Genomic DNA, 19,215 nt, shown 5'->3' with positions numbered 1-19,215 from the left:
CACTGTTTTTTTTATTTTTTCAGGGAGAATTTAGAAACTAAATTAAAAAAAAAACAGTAGGCTTTCTATGGCCCACTATTTGAGAGAGATGGCACACTCAGGACTGGCACACAAGCACAAAGGCCAATATTAATCTCCCACTGTTTTTTTTATTTTTTCAGGGAGAATTTAGAAACCAAATTTAAAAAAAAAAACACTAGGCTTTCTATGGCCCACTATTTGAGAGAGATGGCACACTCAGGACTGGCACACAAGCACAAAGGCCAATATTAATCTCCCACTGTTTTTTTTTTTATTTTTTCAGGGAGAATTTAGAAACCAAATTTTAAAAAAAACACTAAGCTTTCTATGGCCCACTATTTGAGAGAGATGGCACACTCAGGACTGGCACACAAGCAGAAAGGCCAATATTAATCCCCCACTGTTTTTTTTATTTTTTCAGGGAGAATTTAGAAACTAAATAAAAAAAAAAAAACAGTAGGCTTTCTATGGCCCACTATTTGAGAGAGATGGCACACTCAGGACTGGCACACAAGCACAAAGGCCAATATTAATCTCCCACTGTTTTTTTTTATTTTTTCAGGGAGAATTTAGAAACTAAATTAAAAAAAAAACACTAGGCTTTCTATGGCCCACTATTTGAGAGAGATGGCACACTCAGGACTGGCACACAAGCACAAAGGCCAATATTAATCTCCCACTGTTTTTTTTATTTTTTCAGGGAGAATTTAGAAACCAAATTAAAAAAAAAAAACACTAGGCTTTCTATGGCCCACTATTTGAGAGAGATGTCACACTCAGGACTGGCACACAAGCAGAAATGCCAATATTAATCCCCCACTGTTTTTTTTATTTTTTCAGGGAGAATTTAGAAACCAAATTTAAAAAAAAAACACTAGGCTTTCTATGGCCCACTATTTGAGAGAGATGGCACACTCAGGACTGGCACACAAGCACAAAGGCCAATATTAATCTCCCACTGTTTTTTTTATTTTTTCAGGGAGAATTTAGAAACCAAATTAAAAAAAAAAACACTAGGCTTTCTATGGCCCACTATTTGAGAGAGATGTCACACTCAGGACTGGCACACAAGCAGAAATGCCAATATTAATCCCCCACTGTTTTTTTTATTTTTTCAGGGAGAATTTAGAAACCAAATTTAAAAAAAAAACACTGGGCTTTCTATGGCCCACTATTTGAGAGAGATGGCACACTCAGGACTGACACACAAGCACAAAGGCCAATATAAAAAAAAAAAACACTAAGCTTTCTATGGCCCACTATTTGAGAGAGATGGCACACTCAGGACTGGCACACAAGCAGAAAGGCCAATATTAATCCCCCACTGTTTTTTTTATTTTTTCAGGGAGAATTTAGAAACCAATTTTAAAAAGAAAAACATAAGGCTTTCTATGGCCCACTATTTGAGAGAGATGGCACACTCAGGACTGGCACACAAGCACAAAGGCCAATATTAATCTCCCACTGTTTTTTTTTATTTTTTCAGGGAGAATTTAGAAACCAAATTTAAAAAAAAACACTAGGCTTTCTATGGCCCACTATTTGAGAGAGATGGCACACTCAGGACTGGCACACAAGCACAAAGGCCAATATTAATCTCCCACTGTTTTTCTTTATTTTTTCAGGGAGAATTTAGAAACCAAATTTAAAAAAACCACTAGGCTTTCTATGGCCCACTATTTGAGAGATGGCACACTCAGGACTGGCACACAAGCACAAAGGCCAATATTAATCTCCCACTGTTTTTTTTATTTTTTCAGGGAGAATTTAGAAACCAAATTTAAAAAAAAACACTAGGCTTTCTATGGCCCACTATTTGAGAGAGATGGCACACTCAGGACTGGCACACAAGCAGAAAGGCCAATATTAATCCCCCACTGTGTTAGGTCTCGAGTTCCCACTTCTGCACAGGGGGAATCTCGAGCCATCTCCGCTGCGGTCTCCCATTCTTATCCAGCCGCAGTGGAGCCTGCTCAGCAGGGACGTCGGTCCCAGCGTCTTGCTCAGTCTCACTCTGTACAGAGAGTTACTGCTGCTTCTTCAGCTTCTGCCATTAAAGCCAGTGCTGGTCAGCAGCGAGCGGACTTCTCTTGGACTAAGTCCTTGTCTGCACACACTGAGCATGCCCAGGGCAAGATCTCCCGTTGGAGATCGAGGGTCATGTGCTCAGGCTCTGCAGCACTTTCCATTGGTCCTCTTGGCAGGTCTTGGAAGGGCAAAGTTTCTGTGGCCACTTCCTGTGCTGCAGCTATATATACTGCGCATGACCGCACGGCCATGCGCTAGTGTACAGTGGCGTTCGTCAGTGCGGCACCGCATGCACTCTTGTGCCTTAATATTGTTATATGGTTTCCTTACACACCCAGTTGTGGTGTTGTGCCAGCAAGGGTCTAATCGGACTTCAATCCTAGTTGGGGTTGAGTTCGCTGACTACTTGCTCGCGCTCTATGTGCGGTACCACGGTCCTGTGACGCAACAGGATCGCTTCCTTCACGCTGGGTGAAGTTTAACCCACGTGTGTATACCTATGAGTACCGCCATATAGTCCGTCATTACTTGGCAGCAGGTTCCATCTCTGCACGGTGGACCCCGGGCTGCGAACGCACCATACTCTATCTGTCGTATTATTTGGTGCGTTCCGCTGGCCCTAACATTACACTAGCGCCAGGGTCTGGCTAGTAATGACGGACAAACAGCAATCCTTGCGATATATCCAGCAGCTGGAGGGTAGGTTGGCGGCTCTTGAGAGCGCAACCTCAGCTGTGGATGTTACCGCAGTTGCTGTACAGGCTGCTAGCGTGGCTGCAGCAACCCTGTCCATTGCCACCCCTGCTCCGACATTTTCTCGCCTCCCGCTGCCAGAAAAATTTTCTGGTGAAAGCAAATTTTGTAGGGGATTTGTGAGTCAGTGCTCTATTCACCTCGAGCTCCTGGCTGCACGTTTTCCCACAGAGCGGGCTAAGGTGGGATTTATAGTGTCTCTCTTGTCGGACAGGGCGTTGGAATGGGCTACGCCGCTGTGGGAGTGTGGCGATCATGTGGTGCAGAGTGCTCCGCTGTTTCTGAGCACTCTGAAACAGGTCTTTTTAGGACCTCGAGTCACCCATGATACTGCGCTCCAACTGTTGGCATTAACTCAGGGTGAGTCTTTGGTCAGTCATTTTGCCGTCCAATTCCGCACTTTAGCTTCTGAGCTGGATTGGTCGGATAAAGCTCTTATCCCCATATTTTGGAGGGGTCTGGCTGACCACGTTAAGGACGCTCTGGCCACTAGGCAGGTTCCTGCCACAATGGAGGAGTTAATAACTGTCTCCACTCGAATTGACCTCCGTTTTAACGAGCGGAGGTTAGAGCGAGCCCAGTGTAGGCAGAGGTTTCGGCTGGCTCCTACCTTCGCCAAACCTCTGGAATCTCTGGTCCTGGTTCCTGAGTCACATGAAGCCAGGGAAGTGTCACAAGCGGGATCTAAGTCCCGGACCGCTTGTGCACTCAAGGTCTGTCATGTTTGCCAGCAGTCAGGACATCTAGCCACCAGATGTTCTCAGCGGTCGAGGAAACGTCAGCGTCTAGTGGTAGTAGGTGGAGGTACACTAGACACAGCGACGTTTGCCTCTAAATTGTCCTTTAAGGGGACAATTACTATAGGCTCATTCTCCCACTCGGTAGAGCTCTGCGTGGATTCTGGGGCGGAGGGCAATTTTATGTCTTCTGCCTTCGCCCAACGTCACGTAATACCCCTGGTTATGCTAGCTCAACCAGTAACGGTACGAGTGGTGAATGGGTCGACACTGCCCTCACAGATAACACACCAGACCATACCTTTTACTCTGTCCATGTCGCCATCTCATCAGGAGATTATATCTCTGCTCGTCATTCCTGAGGGAATTGATGAGGTCCTGTTGGGAATACCTTGGCTACGGTACCACTCTCCTCATATCGAGTGGTCCTCTGGCAGAATCCTGGGATGGGGCGAATCTTGTGGGGGTAGGTGTCAGAGGGAGTGCGTTCAGGTTGCTACTACTGAGGTACCCGCAGATCTTTCCTCTCTCCCCAAGCAGTATTGGTCTTATGCAGACGTGTTCTCCAAAAAGGCGGCGGAGATCCTTCCGCCCCATCGCCCCTATGACTGTCCTATTGATCTCTTGCCTGGTGCTGAGCCTCCCCGGGGTCGAGTCTATCCGCTATCTCTCCCGGAGACGGAGGCAATGTCACAGTACATCCAGGAAAATCTGGCAAGAGGATTCATTAGGAAGTCAGTGTCACCTGCTGGGGCAGGGTTCTTCTTCGTGCAGAAGAAGAATGGGGAATTGCGTCCATGCATAGACTACAGGGGTCTTAACGCCATCACCGTTAAAAATAAGTATCCTTTGCCCTTGATATCTGAGCTCTTCGATAGGCTTCGGGGAGCAAGGGTATTTACTAAACTAGATCTGCGGGGTGCTTACAACCTGATTCGCATCCGTGAGGGGGACGAATGGAAGACGGCTTTTAACACCAGGGATGGGCACTATGAATATCTGGTGATGCCCTTCGGGCTCTGTAATGCCCCAGCCGTTTTCCAAGACTTTGTGAACGATATCTTCCGGGATATGCTTTCCACCTCGGTCGTAGTCTATCTGGATGATATTCTCATCTACTCTCCAGATATTGACTCCCACCGGAGAGATGTTTGCAAAGTCTTCGACCTCCTACGGGCAAACTCCCTCTATGCCAAGTTGGAGAAGTGTATGTTTGAGCAGGAGTCCTTACCTTTCCTGGGCTACATCATCTCTGCCCAGGGATTGGCTATGGATCCTGCCAAACTACAGGCTGTGATGGACTGGCAGGAACCCCATTCTCTTAAAGCGGTGCAGCGCTTTATGGGGTTCATTAATTATTATCGCCAGTTCATTCCGCACTTCTCAACTTTGGTAGCTCCCTTGGTTGCCCTCACCAAGAAGGGGGCAAATCCCAAATTGTGGTCTGAGGAGGTCTCCAAGGCCTTTAACTCTATAAAGTCACACTTCGCTAGCGCTCCCATCCTACATCGCCCCGATGTTGATAAGCCATTTATCATGGAGGTGGATGCCTCTTCTGTTGGTGCTGGAGCAGTCCTCTTCCAAAAGGATGCTCAAGGTCGGAAGCATCCCTGCTTCTTTTTCTGCAAGACCTTCTTACCAGCAGAGAGGAATTATTCCATCGGGGACAGGGAGTTGCTAGCCATGAAGTTGGCTTTCTCGGAGTGGAGACATCTCTTGGAGGGAGCACGTTTCCCCTTCCAAGTCTTCACAGACCATAAAAATTTGGTGTATCTGCAGACAGCCCAGCGGTTGAATTCTCGCCAGGTCAGATGGTCCTTATTCTTCTCCCGGTTTCATTTCACCCTCCATTTTCTTTCTGGGGAGAAGAACATTCGGGCCGACGCTCTCTCTCGCTCCGTTGTGTCATCTGCGGAGGAGGAGCCTCGGCTTATTGTCCCCACCGAGAGCTTGAGAACTGTGGCCCCGGTTTCGCTAGAGTCTGTGCCCCCGGGCAAGACTTTTGTTCCATCCAGTTTGCGACCGGAGGTTCTCTCTTGGGCACACTCGTCCAGGGTGGGTGGACATTTTGGTACCAAAAGGACATCTGAGTTACTGGCGAGGACATACTGGTGGCCGCATATGGCTCGTGATGTCGCAGAGTATGTTCGGGCGTGTGTCTCTTGCGCCAAGAACAAGACTCCTCGGCAACGGCCAGCTGGTTTGCTTTATCCTCTGCCGGTGGCGGACAGGCCCTGGGAGATGGTCGGGATGGACTTTGTGGTGGGCTTACCCAAGTCTCGTAATTGCACCATTATCTGGGTGATCACCGACCATTTTTCCAAAATGGTGCACTTGGTGCCTCTTCCACGGCTACCTTCTGCACGGGCGTTGGCTGTCTTGTTCGTTAAGCATATCTTTCGCCTACACGGTATGCCAGACAAAATTGTTAGTGACCGGGGTCCCCAGTTTGCGTCTCGATTCTGGAGAGAGCTTTGTCGTCTACTCAGTATTGAGTTGAATCTCTCTTTGGCATATCATCCCGAGACGAATGGGTTGGTAGAGAGGGCCAACCAGACCTTGGTCACATATTTACGACATTTTGTTTCTGCCAGGCAGGATGACTGGGCATCTTTGCTACCGTGGGCAGAGTTTGCACTTAACAATGCCGTAGCCGACTCCACCGGTCAGACTCCATTCCTCCTGAATTACGGCCAGCATCTGCGTGTTCCTGTGCCCATGCCTGTGTCTTCTGCTGACTCCAGGGTGGCAGACTGGGCTGTGGAGGCACGGGACATTTGGGACCGCACGCAGGATGCCATTCGGGCCTCCAAGGAGAGAATGAGGTCCTCGCTCTGACCTTTGCTTCTGGCGACTTGGTGTGGCTCTCCGCCCGTAACATCAGGCTGCGAGTTGAGTCCACTAAGTTTGCTCCTCGCTACTTGGGTCCCTTCAAGGTTCTCGAACGGGTTAATCCTGTGGTCTACCGTTTGGCTCTTCCTCCACGCTTGGGTATCACCGACACCTTTCATGTGTCCCTCTTGAAACTCGTATACATGTCCCGGTTTTCCGAGTCATCTGCCGGGACATCGGGTTCGTCTACGGACGATTACGAGGTGAACGCTATTTTGGGGTGCAAGGTGGTACGCGGCAAAAAGTTCTATCTGGTGGATTGGAAGGGTTATGGCCCAGAGGACAGGTCATGGGAGCCTGCTGAAAACATTCAGGCCCCACAGCTCATTGCTGCCTTCGAGCGTAGCGAGGCCCAAGGAGGGGGGGGCCCTAGGAGGGGGGGTAATGTTAGGTCTCGAGTTCCCGCTTCTGCACAGGGGGAATCTCGAGCCATCTCCGCTGCAGTCTCCCATTCTTATCCAGCCGCAGTGGAGCCTGCTCAGCAGGGACGTCAGTCCCAGCGTCTTGCTCAGTCTCACTCTGTACAGAGAGTTACTGCTGCTTCTTCAGCTTCTGCCATTAAAGCCAGTGCTGGTCAGCAGCGAGCGGACTTCTCTGGGACTAAGTCCTTGTCTGCACACACTGAGCATGCCCAGGGCAAGATCTCCCGTTGGAGATCGAGGGTCATGTGCTCAGGCTCTGCAGCACTTTCCATTGGTCCTCTTGGCAGGTCTTGGAAGGGCAAAGTTTCTGTGGCCACTTCCTGTGCTGCAGCTATATAAACTGCGCATGACCGCACGGCCATGCGCTAGTGTACAATTGTTAATGTGTGTATGTTGTGAGTGCAAGTCGTCCTTGGATACCCCTACCCTATTGAATGTCTGTTCGCGGAAGGTGTATGGCTGCTATCTAGCGCCCGACTTATCCTACTGCACGAATCACACATTACAGCGTCCAGTTGCTGTGACCGCCAGTACGGCGCCGTGCACTTCCTCTGTGCTTTCCTTACCCAAGCCTGGGTGGTTAGTGGCGTTCGTCAGTGCGGCACCGCATGCACTCTTGTGCCTTAATATTGTTATATGGTTTCCTTACACACCCAGTTGCGGTGTTGTGCCAGCAAGGGTCTAATCGGACTTCAATCCTAGTTGGGGTTGAGTTCGCTGACTACTTGCTCGCGCTCTATGTGCGGTACCGTGGTCCTGTGACGCAACAGGATCGCTTCCTTCACGCTGGGTGAAGTTTAACCCACGTGTGTATACCTATGAGTACTGCCATATAGTCCGTCATTACTTGGCAGCAGGTTCCATCTCTGCACGGTGGACCCCGGGCTGCGAACGCACCATACTCTATCTGTCGTATTATTTGGTGCGTTCCGCTAGCCCTAACACACTGTTTTTTTTATTTTTTCAGGGAGAATTTAGAAACCAAATTAAAAAAAAAAAACACTAGGCTTTCTATGGCCCACTATTTGAGAGAGATGGCACACTCAGGACTGGCACACAAGCACAAAGGCCAATATTAATCTCCCACTGTTTTTTTTAATTTTTTCAGGGAGAATTTAGAAACCAAATTAAAAAAAAAAACACTAGGCTTTCTATGGCCTACTATTTGAGAGAGATGGCACACTCAGGACTGGCACACAAGCACAAAGGCCAATATTAATCTCCCACTGTTTTTTTTATTTTTTCAGGGAGAATTTAGAAACCAAATTTAAAAAAAAACACTAGGCTTTCTATGGCCCACTATTTGAGAGAGATGGCACACTCAGGACTGGCACACAAGCAGAAAGGCCAATATTAATCTCCCACTGTTTTTTTTATTGTTTCAGGGAGAATTTAGAAACCAAATTTAAAAAAAAAAACACTAGGCTTTCTATGGCCCACTATTTGAGAGAGATGGCACACTCAGGACTGGCACACAAGCAGAAAGGCCAATATTAATCTCCCACTGTTTTTTTTATTTTTTCAGGGAGAATTTAGAAACTAAATTAAAAAAAAAAACAGTAGGCTTTCTATGGCCCACTATTTGAGAGAGATGGCACACTCAGGACTGGCACACAAGCACAAAGGCCAATATTAATCTCCCACTGTTTTTTTTATTTTTTCAGGGAGAATTTAGAAACCAAATTTAAAAAAAAAACACTAGGCTTTCTATGGCCCACTATTTGAGAGAGATGGCACACTCAGGACTGGCACACAAGCAGAAAGGCCAATATTAATCTCCCACTGTTTTTTTTTTATTTTTTCAGGGAGAATTTAGAAACCAAATTTTAAAAAAAACACTAAGCTTTCTATGGCCCACTATTTGAGAGAGATGGCACACTCAGGACTGGCACACAAGCAGAAAGGCCAATATTAATCCCCCACTGTTTTTTTTATTTTTTCAGGGAGAATTTAGAAACTAAATTAAAAAAAAAAAACAGTAGGCTTTCTATGGCCCACTATTTGAGAGAGATGGCACACTCAGGACTGGCACACAAGCACAAAGGCCAATATTAATCTCCCACTGTTTTTTTTTAATTTTTTCAGGGAGAATTTAGAAACTAAATTAAAAAAAAAACACTAGGCTTTCTATGGCCCACTATTTGAGAGAGATGGCACACTCAGGACTGGCACACAAGCACAAAGGCCAATATTAATCTCCCACTGTTTTTTTTATTTTTTCAGGGAGAATTTAGAAACCAAATTTAAAAAAAAAACACTAGGCTTTCTATGGCCCACTATTTGAGAGAGATGTCACACTCAGGACTGGCACACAAGCAGAAATGCCAATATTAATCCCCCACTGTTTTTTTTATTTTTTCAGGGAGAATTTAGAAACCAAATTTAAAAAAAAAACACTAGGCTTTCTATGGCCCACTATTTGAGAGAGATGGCACACTCAGGACTGGCACACAAGCACAAAGGCCAATATTAATCTCCCACTGTTTTTTTTATTTTTTCAGGGAGAATTTAGAAACCAAATTTAAAAAAAAAACACTAGGCTTTCTATGGCCCACTATTTGAGAGAGATGTCACACTCAGGACTGGCACACAAGCAGAAATGCCAATATTAATCCCCCACTGTTTTTTTTATTTTTTCAGGGAGAATTTAGAAACCAAATTTAAAAAAAAAAACACTAGGCTTTCTATGGCCCACTATTTGAGAGAGATGGCACACTCAGGACTGACACACAAGCACAAAGGCCAATATTAAAAAAAAAACACTAAGCTTTCTATGGCCCACTATTTGAGAGAGATGGCACACTCAGGACTGGCACACAAGCAGAAAGGCCAATATTAATCCCCCACTGTTTTTTTTATTTTTTCAGGGAGAATTTAGAAACCAAATTTAAAAAGAAAAACATAAGGCTTTCTATGGCCCACTATTTGAGAGAGATGGCACACTCAGGACTGGCACACAAGCACAAAGGCCAATATTAATCTCCCACTGTTTTTTTTTATTTTTTCAGGGAGAATTTAGAAACCAAATTTAAAAAAAAACACTAGGCTTTCTATGGCCCACTATTTGAGAGAGATGGCACACTCAGGACTGGCACACAAGCACAAAGGCCAATATTAATCTCCCACTGTTTTTCTTTATTTTTTCAGGGAGAATTTAGAAACCAAATTTAAAAAAACCACTAGGCTTTCTATGGCCCACTATTTGAGAGATGGCACACTCAGGACTGGCACACAAGCACAAAGGCCAATATTAATCTCCCACTGTTTTTTTTATTTTTTCAGGGAGAATTTAGAAACCAAATTTAAAAAAAAACACTAGGCTTTCTATGGCCCACTATTTGAGAGAGATGGCACACTCAGGACTGGCACACAAGCAGAAAGGCCAATATTAATCCCCCACTGTGTTAGGTCTCGAGTTCCCACTTCTGCACAGGGGGAATCTCGAGCCATCTCCGCTGCGGTCTCCCATTCTTATCCAGCCGCAGTGGAGCCTGCTCAGCAGGGACGTCGGTCCCAGCGTCTTGCTCAGTCTCACTCTGTACAGAGAGTTACTGCTGCTTCTTCAGCTTCTGCCATTAAAGCCAGTGCTGGTCAGCAGCGAGCGGACTTCTCTTGGACTAAGTCCTTGTCTGCACACACTGAGCATGCCCAGGGCAAGATCTCCCGTTGGAGATCGAGGGTCATGTGCTCAGGCTCTGCAGCACTTTCCATTGGTCCTCTTGGCAGGTCTTGGAAGGGCAAAGTTTCTGTGGCCACTTCCTGTGCTGCAGCTATATATACTGCGCATGACCGCACGGCCATGCGCTAGTGTACAGTGGCGTTCGTCAGTGCGGCACCGCATGCACTCTTGTGCCTTAATATTGTTATATGGTTTCCTTACACACCCAGTTGTGGTGTTGTGCCAGCAAGGGTCTAATCGGACTTCAATCCTAGTTGGGGTTGAGTTCGCTGACTACTTGCTCGCGCTCTATGTGCGGTACCACGGTCCTGTGACGCAACAGGATCGCTTCCTTCACGCTGGGTGAAGTTTAACCCACGTGTGTATACCTATGAGTACCGCCATATAGTCCGTCATTACTTGGCAGCAGGTTCCATCTCTGCACGGTGGACCCCGGGCTGCGAACGCACCATACTCTATCTGTCGTATTATTTGGTGCGTTCCGCTGGCCCTAACATTACACTAGCGCCAGGGTCTGGCTAGTAATGACGGACAAACAGCAATCCTTGCGATATATCCAGCAGCTGGAGGGTAGGTTGGCGGCTCTTGAGAGCGCAACCTCAGCTGTGGATGTTACCGCAGTTGCTGTACAGGCTGCTAGCGTGGCTGCAGCAACCCTGTCCATTGCCACCCCTGCTCCGACATTTTCTCGCCTCCCGCTGCCAGAAAAATTTTCTGGTGAAAGCAAATTTTGTAGGGGATTTGTGAGTCAGTGCTCTATTCACCTCGAGCTCCTGGCTGCACGTTTTCCCACAGAGCGGGCTAAGGTGGGATTTATAGTGTCTCTCTTGTCGGACAGGGCGTTTGAATGGGCTACGCCGCTGTGGGAGTGTGGCGATCATGTGGTGCAGAGTGCTCCGCTGTTTCTGAGCACTCTGAAACAGGTCTTTTTAGGACCTCGAGTCACCCATGATACTGCGCTCCAACTGCTGGCATTAACTCAGGGTGAGTCCTTGGTCAGTCATTTTGCCGTCCAATTCCGCACTTTAGCTTCTGAGCTGGATTGGTCGGATAAAGCTCTTATCCCCATATTTTGGAGGGGTCTGGCTGACCACGTTAAGGACGCTCTGGCCACTAGGCAGGTTCCTGCCACAATGGAGGAGTTAATAACTGTCTCCACTCGAATTGACCTCCGTTTTAACGAGCGGAGGTTAGAGCGAGCCCAGTGTAGGCAGAGGTTTCGGCTGGCTCCTACCTTCGCCAAACCTCTGGAATCTCTGGTCCTGGTTCCTGAGTCACATGAAGCCAGGGAAGTGTCACAAGCGGGATCTAAGTCCCGGACCGCTTGTGCACTCAAGGTCTGTCATGTTTGCCAGCAGTCAGGACATCTAGCCACCAGATGTTCTCAGCGGTCGAGGAAACGTCAGCGTCTAGTGGTAGTAGGTGGAGGTACACTAGACACAGCGACGTTTGCCTCTAAATTGTCCTTTAAGGGGACAATTACTATAGGCTCATTCTCCCACTCGGTAGAGCTCTGCGTGGATTCTGGGGCGGAGGGCAATTTTATGTCTTCTGCCTTCGCCCAACGTCACGTAATACCCCTGGTTATGCTAGCTCAACCAGTAACGGTACGAGTGGTGAATGGGTCGACACTGCCCTCACAGATAACACACCAGACCATACCTTTTACTCTGTCCATGTCGCCATCTCATCAGGAGATTATATCTCTGCTCGTCATTCCTGAGGGAATTGATGAGGTCCTGTTGGGAATACCTTGGCTACGGTACCACTCTCCTCATATCGAGTGGTCCTCTGGCAGAATCCTGGGATGGGGCGAATCTTGTGGGGGTAGGTGTCAGAGGGAGTGCGTTCAGGTTGCTACTACTGAGGTACCCGCAGATCTTTCCTCTCTCCCCAAGCAGTATTGGTCTTATGCAGACGTGTTCTCCAAAAAGGCGGCGGAGATCCTTCCGCCCCATCGCCCCTATGACTGTCCTATTGATCTCTTGCCTGGTGCTGAGCCTCCCCGGGGTCGAGTCTATCCGCTATCTCTCCCGGAGACGGAGGCAATGTCACAGTACATCCAGGAAAATCTGGCAAGAGGATTCATTAGGAAGTCAGTGTCAGCTGCTGGGGCAGGGTTCTTCTTCGTGCAGAAGAAGAATGGGGAATTGCGTCCATGCATAGACTACAGGGGTCTTAACGCCATCACCGTTAAAAATAAGTATCCTTTGCCCTTGATATCTGAGCTCTTCGATAGGCTTCGGGGAGCAAGGGTATTTACTAAACTAGATCTGCGGGGTGCTTACAACCTGATTCGCATCCGTGAGGGGGACGAATGGAAGACGGCTTTTAACACCAGGGATGGTCACTATGAATATCTGGTGATGCCCTTCGGGCTCTGTAATGCCCCAGCCGTTTTCCAAGACTTTGTGAACGATATCTTCCGGGATATGCTTTCCACCTCGGTCGTAGTCTATCTGGATGATATTCTCATCTACTCTCCAGATATTGACTCCCACCGGAGAGATGTTTGCAAAGTCTTCGACCTCCTACGGGCAAACTCCCTCTATGCCAAGTTGGAGAAGTGTATGTTTGAGCAGGAGTCCTTACCTTTCCTGGGCTACATCATCTCTGCCCAGGGATTGGCTATGGATCCTGCCAAACTACAGGCTGTGATGGACTGGCAGGAACCCCATTCTCTTAAAGCGGTGCAGCGCTTTATGGGGTTCATTAATTATTATCGCCAGTTCATTCCGCACTTCTCAACTTTGGTAGCTCCCTTGGTTGCCCTCACCAAGAAGGGGGCAAATCCCAAATTGTGGTCTGAGGAGGTCTCCAAGGCCTTTAACTCTATAAAGTCACACTTCGCTAGCGCTCCCATCCTACATCGCCCCGATGTTGATAAGCCATTTATCATGGAGGTGGATGCCTCTTCTGTTGGTGCTGGAGCAGTCCTCTTCCAAAAGGATGCTCAAGGTCGGAAGCATCCCTGCTTCTTTTTCTCCAAGACCTTCTCACCAGCAGAGAGGAATTATTCCATCGGGGACAGGGAGTTGCTAGCCATGAAGTTGGCTTTCTCGGAGTGGAGACATCTCTTGGAGGGAGCACGTTTCCCCTTCCAAGTCTTCACAGACCATAAAAATTTGGTGTATCTGCAGACAGCCCAGCGGTTGAATTCTCGCCAGGCCAGATGGTCCTTATTCTTCTCCCGGTTTCATTTCACCCTCCATTTTCTTTCTGGGGAGAAGAACATTCGGGCCGACGCTCTCTCTCGCTCCGTTGTGTCATCTGCGGAGGAGGAGCCTCGGCTTATTGTCCCCACCGAGAGCTTGAGAACTGTGGCCCCGGTTTCGCTAGAGTCTGTGCCCCCGGGCAAGACTTTTGTTCCATCCAGTTTGCGACCGGAGGTTCTCTCTTGGGCACACTCGTCCAGGGTGGGTGGACATTTTGGTACCAAAAGGACATCTGAGTTACTGGTGAGGACATACTGGTGGCCGCATATGGCTCGTGATGTCGCAGAGTATGTTCGGGCGTGTGTCTCTTGCGCCAAGAACAAGACTCCTCGGCAACGGCCAGCTGGTTTGCTTTATCCTCTGCCGGTGGCGGACAGGCCCTGGGAGATGGTCGGGATGGACTTTGTGGTGGGCTTACCCAAGTCTCGTAATTGCACCATTATCTGGGTGATCACCGACCATTTTTCCAAAATGGTGCACTTGGTGCCTCTTCCACGGCTACCTTCTGCACGGGCGTTGGCTGTCTTGTTCGTTAAGCATATCTTTCGCCTACACGGTATGCCAGACAAAATTGTTAGTGACCGGGGTCCCCAGTTTGCGTCTCGATTCTGGAGAGAGCTTTGTCGTCTACTCAGTATTGAGTTGAATCTCTCTTTGGCATATCATCCCGAGACGAATGGGTTGGTAGAGAGGGCCAACCAGACCTTGGTCACATATTTACGACATTTTGTTTCTGCCAGGCAGGATGACTGGGCATCTTTGCTACCGTGGGCAGAGTTTGCACTTAACAATGCCGTAGCCGACTCCACCGGTCAGACTCCATTCCTCCTGAATTACAGCCAGCATCCGCGTGTTCCTGTGCCCATGCCTGTGTCTTCTGCTGACTCCAGGGTGGCAGACTGGGCTGTGGAGGCACGGGACATTTGGGACCGCACGCAGGATGCCATTCGGGCCTCCAAGGAGAGAATGAGGTCCTCGCTCTGACCTTTGCTTCTGGCGACTTGGTGTGGCTCTCCGCCCGTAACATCAGGCTGCGAGTTGAGTCCACTAAGTTTGCTCCTCGCTACTTGGGTCCCTTCAAGGTTCTCGAACGGGTTAATCCTGTGGTCTACCGTTTGGCTCTTCCTCCACGCTTGGGTATCACCGACACCTTTCATGTGTCCCTCTTGAAACCCGTATACATGTCCCGGTTTTCCGAGTCATCTGCCGGGACATCGGGTTCGTCTACGGACGATTACGAGGTGAACGCTATTTTGGGGTGCAAGGTGGTACGTGGCAAAAAGTTCTATCTGGTGGATTGGAAGGGTTATGGCCCAGAGGACAGGTCATGGGAGCCTGCTGAAAACATTCAGGCCCCACAGCTCATTGCTGCCTTCGAGCGTAGCGAGGCCCAAGGAGGGGGGGGCCCTAGGAGGGGGGGTAATGTTAGGTCTCGAGTTCCCGCTTCTGCACAGGGGGAATCTCGAGCCATCTCCGCTGCAGTCTCCCATTCTTATCCAGCCGCAGTGGAGCCTGCTCAGCAGGGACGTCAGTCCCAGCGTCTTGCTCAGTCTCACTCTGTACAGAGAGTTACTGCTGCTTCTTCAGCTTCTGCCATTAAAGCCAGTGCTGGTCAGCAGCGAGCGGACTTCTCTGGGACTAAGTCCTTGTCTGCACACACTGAGCATGCCCAGGGCAAGATCTCCCGTTGGAGATCGAGGGTCATGTGCTCAGGCTCTGCAGCACTTTCCATTGGTCCTCTTGGCAGGTCTTGGAAGGGCAAAGTTTCTGTGGCCACTTCCTGTGCTGCAGCTATATAAACTGCGCATGACCGCACGGCCATGCGCTAGTGTACAATTGTTAATGTGTGTATGTTGTGAGTGCAAGTCGTCCTTGGATACCCCTACCCTATTGAATGTCTGTTCGCGGAAGGTGTATGGCTGCTATCTAGCGCCCGACTTATCCTACTGCACGAATCACACATTACAGCGTCCAGTTGCTGTGACCGCCAGTACGGCGCCGTGCACTTCCTCTGTGCTTTCCTTACCCAAGCCTGGGTGGTTAGTGGCGTTCGTCAGTGCGGCACCGCATGCACTCTTGTGCCTTAATATTGTTATATGGTTTCCTTACACACCCAGTTGCGGTGTTGTGCCAGCAAGGGTCTAATCGGACTTCAATCCTAGTTGGGGTTGAGTTCGCTGACTACTTGCTCGCGCTCTATGTGCGGTACCGCGGTCCTGTGACGCAACAGGATCGCTTCCTTCACGCTGGGTGAAGTTTAACCCACGTGTGTATACCTATGAGTACTGCCATATAGTCCGTCATTACTTGGCAGCAGGTTCCATCTCTGCACGGTGGACCCCGGGCTGCGAACGCACCATACTCTATCTGTCGTACTATTTGGTGCGTTCCGCTAGCCCTAACACACTGTTTTTTTTATTTTTTCAGGGAGAATTTAGAAACCAAATAAAAAAAAAAAAACACTAGGCTTTCTATGGCCCACTATTTGAGAGAGATGGCACACTCAGGACTGGCACACAAGCACAAAGGCCAATATTAATCTCCCACTGTTTTTTTTTATTTTTTCAGGGAGAATTTAGAAACCAAATTAAAAAAAAAAACACTAGGCTTTCTATGGCCTACTATTTGAGAGAGATGGCACACTCAGGACTGGCACACAAGCACAAAGGCCAATATTAATCTCCCACTGTTTTTTTTATTTTTTCAGGGAGAATTTAGAAACCAAATTTAAAAAAAAACACTAGGCTTTCTATGGCCCACTATTTGAGAGAGATGGCACACTCAGGACTGGCACACAAGCAGAAAGGCCAATATTAATCTCCCACTGTTTTTTTATTGTTTCAGGGAGAATTTAGAAACCAAATTTAAAAAAAAAAACACTAGGCTTTCTATGGCCCACTATTTGAGAGAGATGGCACACTCAGGACTGGCACACAAGCAGAAAGGCCAATATTAATCTCCCACTGTTTTTTTTATTTTTTCAGGGAGAATTTAGAAACCAAATAAAAAAAAAACACTAGGCTTTCTATGGCCCACTATTTGAGAGAGATGGCACACTCAGGACTGGCACACAAGCACAAAGGCCAATATTAATCTCCCACTGTTTTTTTTATTTTTTCAGGGAGAATTTAGAAACCAAATTTAAAAAAAAAAACACTAGGCTTTCTATGGCCCACTATTTGAGAGAGATGGCACACTCAGGACTGGCACACAAGCAGAAAGGCCAATATTAATCCCCCACTGTTTTTTTTATTTTTTCAGGGAGAATTTAGAAACCAAATTAAAAAAAAAACACTAGGCTTTCTATGGCCCACTATTTGAGAGAGATGGCACACTCAGGACTGGCACACAAGCACAAAGGCCAATATTAATCTCCCACTGTTTTTTTTATTTTTTCAGGAAGAATTTAGAAAAAAAATAAAAAAAAAACACTAGGCTTTCTATGGCCCACTATTTGAGAGAGATGGCACACTCAGGACTGGCACACAAGCACAAAGGCCAATATTAATCTCCCACTGTTTTTTTTTATTTTTTCAGGGAGAATTTAGAAACCAAATTAAAAAAAAAAACACTAGGCTTTCTATGGCCTACTATTTGAGAGAGATGGCACACTCAGGACTGGCACACAAGCACAAAGGCCAATATTAATCTCCCACTGTTTTTTTTATTTTTTCAGGGAGAATTTAGAAACCAAATTTAAAAAAAAACACTAGGCTTTCTATGGCCCACTATTTGAGAGAGATGGCACACTCAGGACTGGCACACAAGCAGAAAGGCCAATATTAATCTCCCACTGTTTTTTTATTGTTTCAGGGAGAATTTAGAAACCAAATTTAAAAAAAAAAAACACTAGGCTTTCTATGGCCCACTATTTGAGAGAGATGGCACACTCAGGACTGGCACACAAGCAGAAAGGCCAATATTAATCTCCCACTGTTTTTTTTATTTTTTCAGGGAGAATTTAGAAACCAAATAAAAAAAAAACACTAGGCTTTCTATGGCCCACTATTTGAGAGAGATGGCACACTCAGGACTGGCACACAAGCACAAAGGCCAATATTAATCTCCCACTGTTTTTTTTATTTTTTCAGGGAGAATTTAGAAACCAAATTTAAAAAAAAAAACACTAGGCTTTCTATGGCCCACTATTTGAGAGAGATGGCACACTCAGGACTGGCACACAAGCAGAAAGGCCAATATTAATCCCCCACTGTTTTTTTTATTTTTTCAGGGAGAATTTAGAAACCAAATTAAAAAAAAAAACACTAGGCTTTCTATGGCCCACTATTTGAGAGAGATGGCACACTCAGGACTGGCACACAAGCACAAAGGCCAATATTAATCTCCCACTGTTTTTTTTATTTTTTCAGGAAGAATTTAGAAAAAAAATAAAAAAAAAACACTAGGCTTTCTATGGCCCACTATTTGAGAGAGATGGCACACTCAGGACTGGCACACAAGCACAAAGGCCAATATTAATCTCCCACTGTTTTTTTTCAGGGAGAATTTAGAAACCAAATAAAAAAAACACTAGGCTTTCTATGGCCCACTATTTGAGAGAGATGGCACACTCAGGACTGGCACACAAGCAGAAAGGCCAATATTAATCTCCCACTGTTTTTTTTATTTTTTCAGGGAGAATTTAGAAACCAAATTTTAAAAAAAAACCACTAGGCTTTCTATGGCCCACTATTTGAGAGAGATGGCACACTCAGGACTGGCACACAAGCACAAAGGACAATATTAATCTCCCACTGTTTTTTTTTGGTCAGGGAGAATTTATAAACCCAATAAAAAAAAAAAAAAAAATAGGCTTTCTATGGCCCACTATTTTAGAGAGATGGCACACACAGGGATGGCACTCTAGCAGAAATGCCAATCTTAATCTCCCACAACTTATTTTTTTACGGAGAATTAAAAAAAAAAAAAAAGAAAAAAGGGACTGTCCTACAATTACTATCTCCCTGCAGTAATCTCAGCCAGGTATGGCAGGCAGCAATAAGAAGGAGTGGACTGCTGCACAAATTAAATCAAAAGTGTGGACAAACAAACAAGATAGCTGTGCAGAAAGGAAGGAACAACAGGATTTGTGCTTTGAAAAAAGCAGTAGGTTTGCACAGCGGTGTACACACAGCAATGCAGCTATCAGGGAGCCTTCTAGAGCAGCCCAATGAGCTACAGCGCTGATGAAAAAAAATGTAGTTTCCACTGTCCCTGCAAACAAAAGGTGGTGTTGGACAGTGGAAATCGCTACAGCACAAGCGGTTTGGTGGTTAATGGACCCTGCCTAACGCTGTACCTGCTTCTGACGAAGCGGCAGCAACCTCTCCCTATGCTCAGATCAGCAGCAGTAAGATGGCGGTCGGCGGGAACGCCTCTTTATAGCCCCTGTGACGCCTCAGACAGCAAGCCAATCACTGCAATGCCCTTCTCTAAGATGGTGGGGACCAGGACCTATGTCATCACGC

The sequence above is a fragment of the Ranitomeya imitator genome, chromosome 8, assembly GCF_032444005.1.
Source record: "Ranitomeya imitator isolate aRanImi1 chromosome 8, aRanImi1.pri, whole genome shotgun sequence".
NCBI classification, from domain to species: domain Eukaryota; kingdom Metazoa; phylum Chordata; class Amphibia; order Anura; family Dendrobatidae; genus Ranitomeya; species Ranitomeya imitator.
This window is presented reverse-complemented; position numbering follows the sequence as displayed.